Consider the following 13,344-nt stretch of genomic DNA (forward strand, 5'->3'; position numbering starts at 1 on the left):
TCCCATGCTACTGTAGGTTACTCTCATGCTACTGTAGGTTACTCTCCCAAGCTACTGTAGGTTACTCTCCCATGCTACTGCAGGTTACTCTCCCAAGCTACTGTAGGTTACTCTCCCATGCTACTGTAGGTTACTCTCCCATGCTACTGTAGGTTACTCTCCCATGCTACTCTAGGTTACTCTCCCAAGCTACTCTAGGTTACTCTCCCATGCTACAGTAGGTTACTCTCCCATGCTACTGAAGGTTACTCTCTCATGCTACTCTAGGTTACTCTCCCATGCTACTGTAGATTACTCTCCCATTCTACTGTAGGTTACTCTCCCATGCTACTGTAGGTTACTCTCATGCTACTGTAGGTTACTCTACCATGCTACAGTAGGTTCCTCTCCCATGCTACAGTAGGTTACTCTCTCATGCTACTTTAGGTTACTCTCCCATGCTACTGTAGGTTACTCTCTCATTCTACTGTAGGTTACTCTCCCATGCTACTGTAGGTTAATATCTGGATTGTATCTGTCACGTCCTGACCAGCAGATGGAGCTGTTGTAGTAGTTTTGGGGTCAGGACGTGGCAGTCTTGTGTGTGTGAATGTTCTGTGTTGGTCTTGTGACTCCTGATCAGGAACAGCTGGGGATCGTTGTTCCTGATTGGGAGTCATATATATGGGAGTATGTTTGTCACTTGGTTTTGTATGTAGTTGTTCTTGCACTGCGTTTTTGTATGCCTGTGAGACTGTTCCTGAGTATCATTTAGTGTTTTGTTTTTCCAGTGGATGCCATACTCCTCTTTTTTTGAATTTAAAGAAAATGAGTATCCACAACTCTGCTGCATTTTGGTCCTCTCTACAACACCACGACATAATCTGTGACAGTATCATAACTCTTGTCTGGTGTGGGATGTGCAGTTCCGGAGTGCAGAGAATAACTTGTACTGATGTGGATTGGAGCAAAGAAACCATCTACATAGTGGTGATGTGTACGTTTTACATTATATTATTTCTATTATTTCATTAAGGTTGTGTATGTTTTACATTATATTATTGCAATCATTTTATTAAGCTTGTTTATAATTTTTGTAGTAAAGGAATATAACATTCCAGATGAAATGTATCTTTGGAGAAAGTGAAGTGTGTGTGGCTTTCACTTTTTAATCTTTTGCTTGAATAAAAACCACGCTTACAAATGAATTATGATAACAACCTTTTGCTACTCCAATTGTTAAAATAAAGTGTTATAAGTCAATGTGGGTGTGAGGTAACAGTAATAAAATGCTGTTTTATAACACCTACTTTGCTGTTGTTTCTTTTCACTGGGGTTTTGTCAACTACATTACCCATGTTTATTCTTTGTCCTGTCTTCTAAGCACGGTCCTCTTCACTTACTTTCATGATTCTTAATTCAAGGTGAGTGGTATTAAAGTGACAATGCTTTTTCCTATTATTGTATTACGTATGTGTTACAGGTCCCAGGTGGTGGGGAATAATCAAATGTTATTTGTCACAAGTGCCGAAAACAACAGGTGATAACAGCTAGTCTGGGGATATGACTGATAACAGCTAGCCTGGGGATATGACTGATAACAGCTAGTCTGGGGATATGACTGATAACAGCTAGTCTGGGGATATGACTGATAACAGCTAGTCTGGGGATATGACTGATAACAGCTAGTCTGGGGATATGACTGATAACAGCTAGTCTGGGGATATGACTGATAACAGCTAGTCTAAGGATATGACTTATAACAGCTAGTCTGGGGATATGACTGATAACAGCTCGTCTAAGGGATATGACTGATAACAGCTAGTCTAAGGGATATGACTGATAACAGCTAGTCTGGGGATATGACTGATAACAGCTAGTCTGGGGATATGACTGATAACAGCTAGTCTGGGGATATGACTGATAACAGCTAGTCTAAGGGATATGACTGATAACAGCTAGTCTAAGGATATCACTGATAACAGCTAGTCTGGGGATATGACTGATAACAGCTAGTCTGGGGATATGACTGATAACAGCTAGTCTGGGGATATGACTGATAACAGCTAGTCTAAGGGATATGACTGATAACAGCTAGTCTGGGGATATGACTGATAACAGCTAGTCTGGGGATATGACTGATAACAGCTAGTCTGGGGATATGACTGATAACAGCTAGTCTGGGGATATGACTGATAACAGCTAGTCTGGGGATATGACTGATAACAGCTAGTCTGGGGATATGACTGATAACAGCTAGTCTAAGGGATATGACTGATAACAGCTAGTCTAAGGATATCACTGATAACAGCTAGTCTGGGGATATGACTGATAACAGCTAGTCTGGGGATATGACTGATAACAGCTAGTCTGGGGATATGACTGATAACAGCTAGTCTAAGGGATATGACTGATAACAGCTAGTCTGGGGATATGACTGATAACAGCTAGTCTGGGGATATGACTGATAACAGCTAGTCTGGGGATATGACTGATAACAGCTAGTCTGGGATATGACTGATAACAGCTAGTCTGGGGATATGACTGATAACAGCTAGTCTGGGGATATGACTGATAACAGCTAGTCTGGGGATATGACTGATAACAGCTAGTCTGGGGATATGACTGATAACAGCTACTCCCATATCTATTAGGTGTGTGTCACCACAGCTGCAAGAATTGTGACCCAGAACGGGACAACCAGTGGAACACAAACACCATCGCAGCCTATATTTATCTGTTTATTTTCCTTTCATACTTAAACTATTTGCACATTGTTACAACACAGTACATAGTCAATAAAATAACTTTTGAAACATCTATAATCTTTTACAACTTCTGTGAGTGTAATGTTTACTAATGTTGTCTGTTGTTCATTTCACATTCCTCTTGCTTTGGCAATGTAAACATGTCTTTCCCATGCCAATAAATCCCTAGGAAAATTAGTTAAGAACAAATTCTTATTTACAATGACGGACTAGGAACAGTGGGTTAACTTCCTTGTTCAGGGGCAGAACAACAGATTGTTCCTTGTCATCTCGGGGATTTGAACTTGCAAGATTTCGGTTACTAGCCCAACGCTCTAACCACTAGGCTACCCTGCCGCCCCTACCCTGCCGTTGTAAAGTAACAAAATGTGGAAAAAGTCAAGGGGTCTAAATACTTTCTGAATTCAATGTGTGATGGTGAACCGGCGTCCTGAGGTGGTGAACCGGAGTCCTGAGGAGGCGAACCGGCGTCCTGAGGAGGTGAACCGGCGTCCTGAGGTGGTGAACCGGAGTCCTGAGGAGGTGAACCGGCGTCCTGAGGTGGTGAACCGGAGTCCTGAGGAGGTGAACCGGTGTCCTGAGGTGGCGTCCTGAGGTGGCGTCCTGAGGTGGTGAACCGGCGTCCTGATGAGGTGAACCGGCGTCCTGATGAGGTGAACCGGCGTCCTGAGGTGGTGAACCGGCGTCCTGAGGAGGTGAACCGGGGTCCTGAGGAGGTGAACCGGCGTCCTGAGGTGGTGAACCGGAGTCCTGAGGTGGTGAACCGGCGTCCTGAGGTGGTGAACCGGCGTCCTGAGGTGGTGAACCGGCGTCCTGAGGAGGTGAACCGGAGTCCTGAGGTCAATACAAGCTGATACAAATGGTAATGTGAAACATCCAGAGGTGTTGGGGTCAATGGGGGTCAGATGGGCGGGGCACACAGGGAATTCACTCCAATGTCACAGGACTCCCCAGACACACCCCTTATTACTGGTGAAGGAAAGGAGGAATTACACACAGGACTCCCCAGACACACCCCTTATTACTGGTGAAGGAAGGGAGGAATTACACACAGGACTCCTCAGACACACCCCTTATTACTGGTGAAGGAAGGGAGGAATTACACACAGGACTCCCCAGACACACCCCTTATTACAGGTGTAGGAAGGAAGGAATTACACACAGGACTCCCCAGACACACCCCTTATTACTGGTGCAGGAAGGGAGTAATTACACACAGGACTCCTCAGACACACCCCTTATTACTGGTGAAGGAAGGGAGGAATTACACACAGGACTCCCCAGACACAGCCCTTGAGAAGTGTAGTACTCTAATCCGAGCCAGGTCTCATGCAAATGATCAACATGCAATTTACAGTAAGTCGTTTTCCTTTTTTCCAGTAAGAAGCATCTTACACGCTGACTCTCACACAGAGCTGTTTTTACACTCATTCACACTTCTGTACTTAGTGACACCATACTGTCCTCTGATAAACAGGAAGTTGGTAGAGTAGTGTGCAATGCAGTTAGTGTCTCTCCACTTGTTTTGATGTAGATAGAGAATGAGAAAGAGGGAAGGAGAAGTGTGAGTAATTGTAGACATTAGGCCCTCTCTGAAAAAAGACAGAGACATCTCTGAGTAAATATTCTCTCTGGTGTCCATGTCACTCAGGAGACAGTAGGTAATATTGTGAGTGCTCCGTCTTGCATTGAGCTATCTACTGTTCATCCTGCTGCTGGTGTCAACATCATATCAGAGTCTCAGTTTAAACCACTGCTTAAAGTTTAACAGGAAGTGGACCGCCAGAGTTTCAAATGGTGTGAATGTTATCACCACTGAAAAACCTCTGAGATAGATGCAGACATACATTCTAATACATATCTCTGAATAACTCTCCTCACTGAGACAGTAGAGATTAAAATAACTATACATGGCCATCGATGGTGTGCAAGGTGAAATGGGATAAACTACTAACAGTATGAAACATTAGACTAGACTTCTCTGCTGTTTATGTCCTGCAGCTATCACTTTGTAGCAGTATGTAGAGTTAGACCTAACTTCTCTGCTGTTTATGTCCTGCAGCTATCATGTTGTAGCAGATTGAAGAGTTAGACCTAACTTCTCTGCTGTTTATGTCCTGCAGCTATCACTATGTAGCAGTATGTAGAGTTAGACCTAACTTCTCTGCTGTTTATGTCCTGCAGCTATCACATTGTAGCAGTGTGAAGCGCACCTGTGCACATGCTCAGTCATTTTTTGCAATACACCGTCTTGCATCTTGTCACGCCCTGACCATAGACAGCCCTTGGTCCTCTATGGTGTAGTAGGTCAGGGCGTGACTAAGGGGTGTTCTAGGACCAAGCAGCGTGTATATGAGGTAAAGGAGTTTTGGACTTGGGAGGACATGAGAGAACACAAGACCCTTCCTTAGCGGGAGTCGCCAAGGAGCACAGGGGGACAGCGACGCCGCCGGGGACGGCGGCCACAGGAACCCCAAGATTTGTTTTGGGGGGGAGCACATGGAGCTGGCGGCTGATCAGAGGGAAGAGACGGTCAGGGAGGCAATGGAGAAGTTGGGAGAGAGATGAGAGAGATGTTGTGCAAGTGTGTTCTGCTCAACATACGACCAGAGGATCCGGTTAGCAGTCTGGTGAATCCCCCCAGTCCGGTACGCCCTGTGCCAGCTCCCCGCACTCGCCCTGAAGTGCGCGTCACCAGTCCGGTGCAACCTGTACCGGCTCCACGCATCAGGCCTCCAGTGCACATTCACAGTCCAGACTTTCCGGCGACGGTTCACAGTCCAGAGCTTCCGGCGACGGTTCACAGTCCGGAACCTCCCGCGACGGTCCACGGTCCCTAACCTCCAGCGACGGTCAACGGTCCGGAACTGCCAGCGACGGTCAACGGTCCGGATCCTCCAGCGACGGTCAAAGGTCCAGAACCTCCAGCGACGGTCAACAGGCCGGAGGCTTCTTCTGCGCCGGTGCCCATTCCAGGCACGGCGTCCGGTCCCGCTCCATGGCAGGAGCCTTCCTCTGCGCCGGTGCCCAGTCCAGGCATGGCGTCCAGTCCCGCTCCAACGCCCGTGTCAGCTCCCCGCACTCGCCCTGAGGAGCGGGGAAACAGTCCGGTGCCACAGAAACCCCAAGATTTGTTTTGGGGGGGGCACATGGGGCGGTCGGCTGGGCAGAGGAGAGAGCCAGAGACCGTCTGGCAGTCGATAGAGGAGTTTAATGAGAGATACCGGAGAGAGGAATTAGCGAGGAGTGCAGTCGCCCTGAAGTGCATGTCACCAGTCCGGTGCCACCTGTACCGGCTCCACGCATCAGGCCTCCAGTGCGCATTCACAGTCCGGAACCTCCAGCCACGGTCCACGGTCCGGAACCTCCAGCCACGGTCCACGGTCCGGATACTCCAGCGACAGTCAACAGGCCGGAGGCTTCTTCTGCGCCGGTGCCCAGTCCAGGCACGGCGTCCAGTCCCGCTCCATGGCAGGAGCCTTCCTCTGCACTGGTGCCCAGTCCAGGCACGGCGTCCAGTCCCGCTCCAAAGCCGGAGCCTTCCTCTGCGCCGGTGCCCAGTCCAGGCACGGAGTCCAACCCAGCTCCATGGCCAGAGCCCTCCTTTGCGCCGGTGCCCAGTCCAGGCACGGCGTTCTGCCCGGCGCGATGGCCGGATCCAGGGTGTGAGCGGGGGCTACGACCTGCACCGGAGCCGCCACCGACACTAATCACCCCTTACCCTCCCCATTTGGTTTCAGGTTTTGTTGCCGGAGTCCGCACCTTTGGGGGGGGTACTGTCACGCCCTGACCATAGAGAGCCCTTGGTTCTCTATGGTGTAGACGTAATGCAGCATTTCCTAAACTCTAAACTAAAATAATTAACTCTTCATCATCAAGCTGTATTCGTAGAATCCACTGTGTAGTGATACGTAACCTCTCAGAACTACAGTCATGCTCTGTGATGTGTGTGTGAACTCACAGGGTCCCATTTTACTCCATGTAAATATATTGTCACTTCAATGCTTTAATCACATGTTAAAATGTATCTACACTGTGGTAAACTAAACTAATATACACTGAATATACAAACTATTCTACGCTATGGTAAACTAAACTAACATAAACTAAATATACAAACTATTCTGCACTATGGTAAACTAAACTAATATAAACTAAATATACAAACTAATCTTCACTGTGGTAAACAAACATGGTTTTCAGAAAATAAGTCTGTGGTCACATGGTGGTGGTTAGTGTCATACTATTGGTTAGACAGTTTCCCCTTTAATGAAGGTTGACAGTTAAAACTGTCTCTTACATTAGACTGAGTCACACAGAGACTCCAGCTGTGCAGAGAACAGACACAAACCTACAACTGAGATAACAGCAGACTTTACAGCAGTAGAAGTTACAGCAGTAGAAGTTACAGTAGTAGAAGTTACAACAGTAGAAGTTACAACAGTAGAAGTTACAACAGTAGAAGTTACAGCAGTAGAAGTTACAACAGTAGAAGTTACAACAGTAGAAGTTACAGCAGTAGAAGTTACAACAGTAGAAGTTACAGCAGTAGAAGTTACAACAGTAGAAGTTACAACAGTAGAAGTTACTGCATTTGAACACACGTGTGTAAAGATGTCAGAGGAAATCTATGAAAACAGCGATGGATTTAGAGGCAAAAAAATAAATGAAATAGAGGCCATGGATTTTAATGATCAAATATACAACAACGAAAGACACATCATGCCCTGCAAGAAGGATGGAGTTGGTGATCAACATTCAGGTAACAGTTTATCCTGGTGTAGTGCTTGACACTGACACATACTTACACCCCAACACACATGCACATGCACCCGCACACACACACAACTTTATTGCACTAAATTTCCTACACTGACTATATGCATACACACTGGATTCTACAACAGGCTCACACATACTGACACTGACACCACACACAACATAAATACAGACTTTTCTCATTTACATAAATATTCACACCCAAGTCAATACATGTTAGAATCACGTTTGGCAGCGATTACAACTATGAGTCTCTGGGTAAGACTCTAAGAGCTTTTTCTTTTCAAAATTCTTCAAGCTCTGTCAAATTGGTTGTTGATCATTGCTTGGCAACCATTTTGAAGTCTTATCATAGATTTGCAAGCAGATTTAGATCACAACTGTAACTTTGCAAACTCCAGTGTAGATTTGGTCTTGTGTTCTTGGTTGTCTGGTGGAAAGCAGACTGAACCAGGTTTTCTTCTAGGATTTTTCCTGTACTTAGCTCCATTCTATAATTTTTTTATCCTGAAAAACTCCCCAGTCCTTAACAATTACAAGCATACCGATAACATGATGCAGCCACCACTATGATTGAAAATATTGAGAGGTACTCAGTAATGTGTTGTGTTGGATTGCCCCCCTGTATTCAGTACAAAAAGTGAAGCGCTTTGCCACATTTTTTTGCAGTATTACTTTAGTGCCTTGTTGCAAACAGGATGCATGTTTTGGAATATTTTTTATTCTGTACAAGCTTCCTTCTTTTCACTCTGTCAAGTAGGTTAGTATTGTGGAGTAACTACAATGTTGATCCATCCTCAGATATCACCCTTCCGTATCTGTGGTGAAATGTGGCAGAGCTAGAGCGATGTTTGTCAGACCATGAGACATCCTAAAAATCGGTCTTCTCTCAAAATCTTACGTAGCGTCTGAACGGTTTGGCCTACAAACTATTATAACCGCTCTATTGAAAGATGAGACTCTCACAAACGGGATGGGGTTCTCCATTTAGGACGTCTTCAAGCCTCACACGACTCTGAAGGTCCCCAGTACTGGTTTAAAACATTTATGGACGTATATATGGAGATAGTTTAGTGCCTAAAATAAGGGATAAATATATATAAAAAAAATACATGTTTCCTGATCTTTCTAAAATCTCTCAGATTTAGGGCACTTCAGAACAAACTTCCTTTTGATTTTTTTGGTGACTATCTGTTGATCCATGTAGTGAATCTGTTATTCAATGTGTTTCTATTGGCTAATAGCGGAAATGCCAAATTCAATGCTTCATGCAATCATTTTTTTCAATATTTTTTATACATTAACAGGTCTTAAAATTATAAATGAAATAGCTAAATAATCCTTGGTATCTTAAAACAATTCCATATGTTGGCTCAGACCCTCCCCCCCTCCCCCCCTCCCCCGGCTCAGACCCTCCCCCTCCCCCGGCTCAGACCCTCCCCCCCTCCCCGGATCAGACTGTAGAGGGTTAAACACTATAATTACACACAGAGTGATTCATTGCAACTTATTATGTGACTTGTTAAGCAAATGATTCCTGAGATTTTTTAGGTTGAAGTGGTCGAATACTTATTGAATCAAAACATTTCAGTTTTTCATTTTATATATAAAAATATTATGTTATAACAGGTCAGTATATATATATATATATATATATATATATATATATATATATATATATATATATATATATATATATATATATAAAACATAATTCCTCTTTGACATTATGGGGTATTGTGTGCAGGTCAGTGACAAAACATCGTTTAAAAGTCAGTCAGTAACAACAAAATGTGGAAAAAGGCATTTTTCTGATGGCACTAGCTACCTCTATTACCTCGTACCCCTTCACATCTGCTTGGTACTGGTACTCCCTGTACATAGCTACCTCTATTACCTCGTACCCCTACACATCAGCTTGGTACTGTTACTCCCTGTACATAGCTACCTCTATTACCTCGTACCCCTTCACATCTGCTTGGTACTGGTACTCCCTGTACATAGCTACCTCTATAACCTCGTACCCTACACATCAGCTTGGTCCTGGTACTCCCTGTACATAGCTACCTCAATTACCTCGTACCCCTACACATCAGCTTGGTCCTGGTACTCGCTGTACATACAGTGCATTCAGAAAGTATTCACACCCCTTGACATTTTCCACATTTTGTTACGTTACAGCCTTATTCTAAAATGTATTTAATTGTCACGTCCTGGCCAGTATAAGGGTTAATTAGTATTGTAGTTTGGTCAGGACGTGGCAGAGGGTATTTGTTGTATGTGGTTCAGGGTGGTGTGTTTGTTAAAACCTGTTGGGGCTAGGGGGCAGTATTTACACGGCTGGATAAAAAACGTACCCGATTTAATCTGGTTACTAATCCTACCCAGTAACTAGAATATTCATATACTTATTATATATGGATGGAAAACACCCTAAAGTTTCTAAAACTGTTTGAATGGTGTCTGTGAGTATAACAGAACTCATTTGGCAGGCAAAAACCTGAGAGATTCCTTTACAGGAAGTGGCCTGTCTGAGCATTTATTTGCTTTCTTTGACATCTCTTCCAAAAACTAAGCCTCTCTGCTGTTACGTGACACTTCCCACGTCTCCAATGGGGTCTCAGAGCCCGGGAAAAACCTGAATGACGTAATTCAAAGCCCTGGCTGAAACACATGAGCGCTTTTGCTAAGTGGTCTATCAGCAGACAAAAGGCTTAGGCGAGCGCACTGCCTGCCCCCGCCTTTCTGTTTTTCCCTCTATTTACAGACAGGCAGATTCCCGGTCGGAATATTATCGCTTTTCTACGAGATAAATTGCATAAAAATTGATTTTAAACAGCGGTTGACATGCTTCGAAGTACGATAATGGAATATTTAGAAATGTTTTGTCACGTTATGCGCCATGCGCTCGACCGTGATTTACCAATCTGATAGTGTCTAGAACTCACGAACAAAACGTCGCTGATGGAACATAACGATGGATTATTTGGGACCAAACCTACATTTGTTATTGAAGTAGAAGTCCTGGGAGTGCATTCTGATGAAGAACAGGAAAGGTAAGACCATTTTTCTTATAGGAAATATGATTTTGGTGAAGGCTAAACTTGCCGGGTGTCTAAATAGCTAGCCCGTGATGGCTGGGCTATGTACTTAGAATATTGCAAAATGTGCTTCATCCGAAAAGCTATTTTAAAATCGGACATATCGAGTGCATAGAGGAGTTCTGTATCTATAATTCTTAAAATAATTGTTATGCTTTTTGTGAACGTTTATCCTGAGTAATTTAGTAAATTCCCCGGAAGTTTGCGGGGGGTATGCTTTTTCTGAACGTCACATGCTAATGTAAAAAGCTGTTTTTTGATATAAATATGAACTTGATTGAACAGACATGCATGTATTGTATAACATAATGTCCTAGGTGTGTCATCTGATGAAGATCATCAAAGGTTAGTGCTGCATTTAGCTGTGATTTGGGTTTTGTGACATTATATGCTAGCTTGAAAAATGGGTGTCTGATTATTTCTGGCTGGGTACTCTGCTGACATAATCTAATGTTTTGCTTTCGTTGTAAAACCTTTTGAAATCGGACAGTGTGGTTAGATTAACGAGAGTCTTGACTTTAAATAGCTGTAAAATAGTCATATGTTTGAGAAATTGAAGTAATACCATTTCAAAGGTTTTGAAAATCGCGCCACAGGATTCAACTGGCTGTTACGTAGGTGGGACGATTTGGTGCCACCTAGCCCAGAGAGGTTAAAAGGGTGTTTGATTTAGTATTTCTGGGGTTTTGGTTTATGGTCTGGGTTTATGTATTTCTATGTGGAGTCTAGTGAGTGTATTTCTATGGTTGATTAATTGGGGTTGGGACTCTCAATTGAAGGCAGGTGTTTTCTCTTTGCCTTTGATTGAGAGTCCCATATATTGGGGTGTGTTTGTGATTCGTGGGAGATTGTTCTGAGCTTAGCCTTGTGCCTAGCCAGACTGTTTTGTTGTTCGTGGTTTCGTTTTGTTGTTTTGGAGTGTTCGTTTTGATTTAATAAATGTTCAAAATGAACAACCGCATGCCTGCTGCGTTTTGGTCCTCCTTCACCGACGACAACCGTGACATTAATACACATTTTTCCTTATCAATCCACACACAAAACCCCATAACGACAAAGCAAAAACTGGTTTTTAGACATTTTTGCAAATTTATAACAAAAACAAACACAGAAATACATTATATATATAAGTATTCAGACCCTTTACTATGAGACTCAAAATTGAGCTCAGGGGCATCATGTTTCCATTGGTCATCCTTCGAAATGTTTCTACAACTTTATTGGAGTCCACCTGTGGTAAACTCAATTGATTCAACATGATTTAGAAATGCACACACCTGTCTATATAAGGTCCCACAGTTGACAGTGCATATCAAAGCAAAAACAAAACCATGAGGCCGATGGAATTGTCCTTAGTGCCCCAAGACAGGACTGTGTTGAGGCACAGATCTGGGGAAGGGTACCATAACATTTCTGCAGCATTGAAGGTCCCGAAGAATACAGGAACACAGTGGCCTCCATCATTCTGAAATGGAAGAAGTTTGGAACCAACAAGACTCTTCCTAGAGCTGGCCGCCCGGCCAAACTGAGCAATCGAGGGAGAAGGGCCTTGGTCAGGGAGGTGACCAAGAAACCGATGGTCACTCTGATAGAGCTCTAGAGTTCCTCCATGGAGATGGGAGAACCTTCCAGAAGGACAACCATCTCTGCAGCACTCCGCCAATCAAGCCATTATGGTAGAGTGGCCAGACGGAAGCTACTCCTCAGTAAAAGGCACTTGTCAGCCCGCTTAGAGATTGCCAAAAGGCACCTAAAGACTCTCAGACCATAAGAAACAAGATTCTCTGGTCTGATGAAACCAAGATTGAACTCAGTGACAAAGTCCAGAGCTATGTGTGACCAGGGGTGACTGGGTATGGGAAGAGGGTGAAGCAGACCGGAAGTGGGTTTAGTGGAGGTTGTGTTACGGGCACAGACCGAGCAGGCTGAGACAAACTCCTGGGCATCTCTCTCTATAGTGGGCCACCAAAAGCACTGACGCAGAAAGGCGAGGGTCCGGTTCATACCAGGGTGACAGGTGAGGCGGGTAGAATGGGCCCACTGAAGAACATCAGAGCGAACAGAATCGGGAGCAAATAGAGCCAGGTCAAGCTGGTTCTGCTGAGCCTGGCGGATACGGGACTCGATCTCCCAGGGGACGGCGGCAACGATGCACAATGGAATCTGGTTCGGAACCAGTGTTGTCGGCGGTAACTTGCGGGAGGCTTGGTATTCCAAGAACCGGGGCGATAAGTAAGTGTGAAATTGAATCTACCGAAGAACAAGGCCCATCTGGCTTGCCGGGAGTTCAGACAATTGGCGGTTTTTGTGGTCTGCCCACATGATTAACTTCTTATGGATGGGTGGCAGTATTGAGTAGCTTGGATGACTGACATGCCCAGAGTAAAGTGCCTGCTACTCTGGCCCAGAAGCTAAGATATGCATATTATTAGGTATTATTAGATTTGGATGGGAAACACTCTGAAGGTTCTAAAACTGTTTGAATTATGTCTGTGAGTATAACAGAACTTATTTGGCAGGCGTAACCCCGCGGACAAACAATCCAGGATTTTTTTTTTTGAGGTCACTCTCTCTTCAATGGGCTTTCATTGAGAATCTAGAATTTTAAGGCAGTTGCTTGCAGTTCCTATCGCTTCCACTGGATGTCAATAGTCTTTAAAAATTGGTTGATGTTTTTCATTTGTGTAATGAAGAAGTAGCCCTGTTCAGAATGAGGG

This window comes from Salmo trutta, unplaced genomic scaffold (assembly GCF_901001165.1).
Source record: "Salmo trutta unplaced genomic scaffold, fSalTru1.1, whole genome shotgun sequence".
NCBI lineage: Eukaryota > Metazoa > Chordata > Actinopteri > Salmoniformes > Salmonidae > Salmo > Salmo trutta.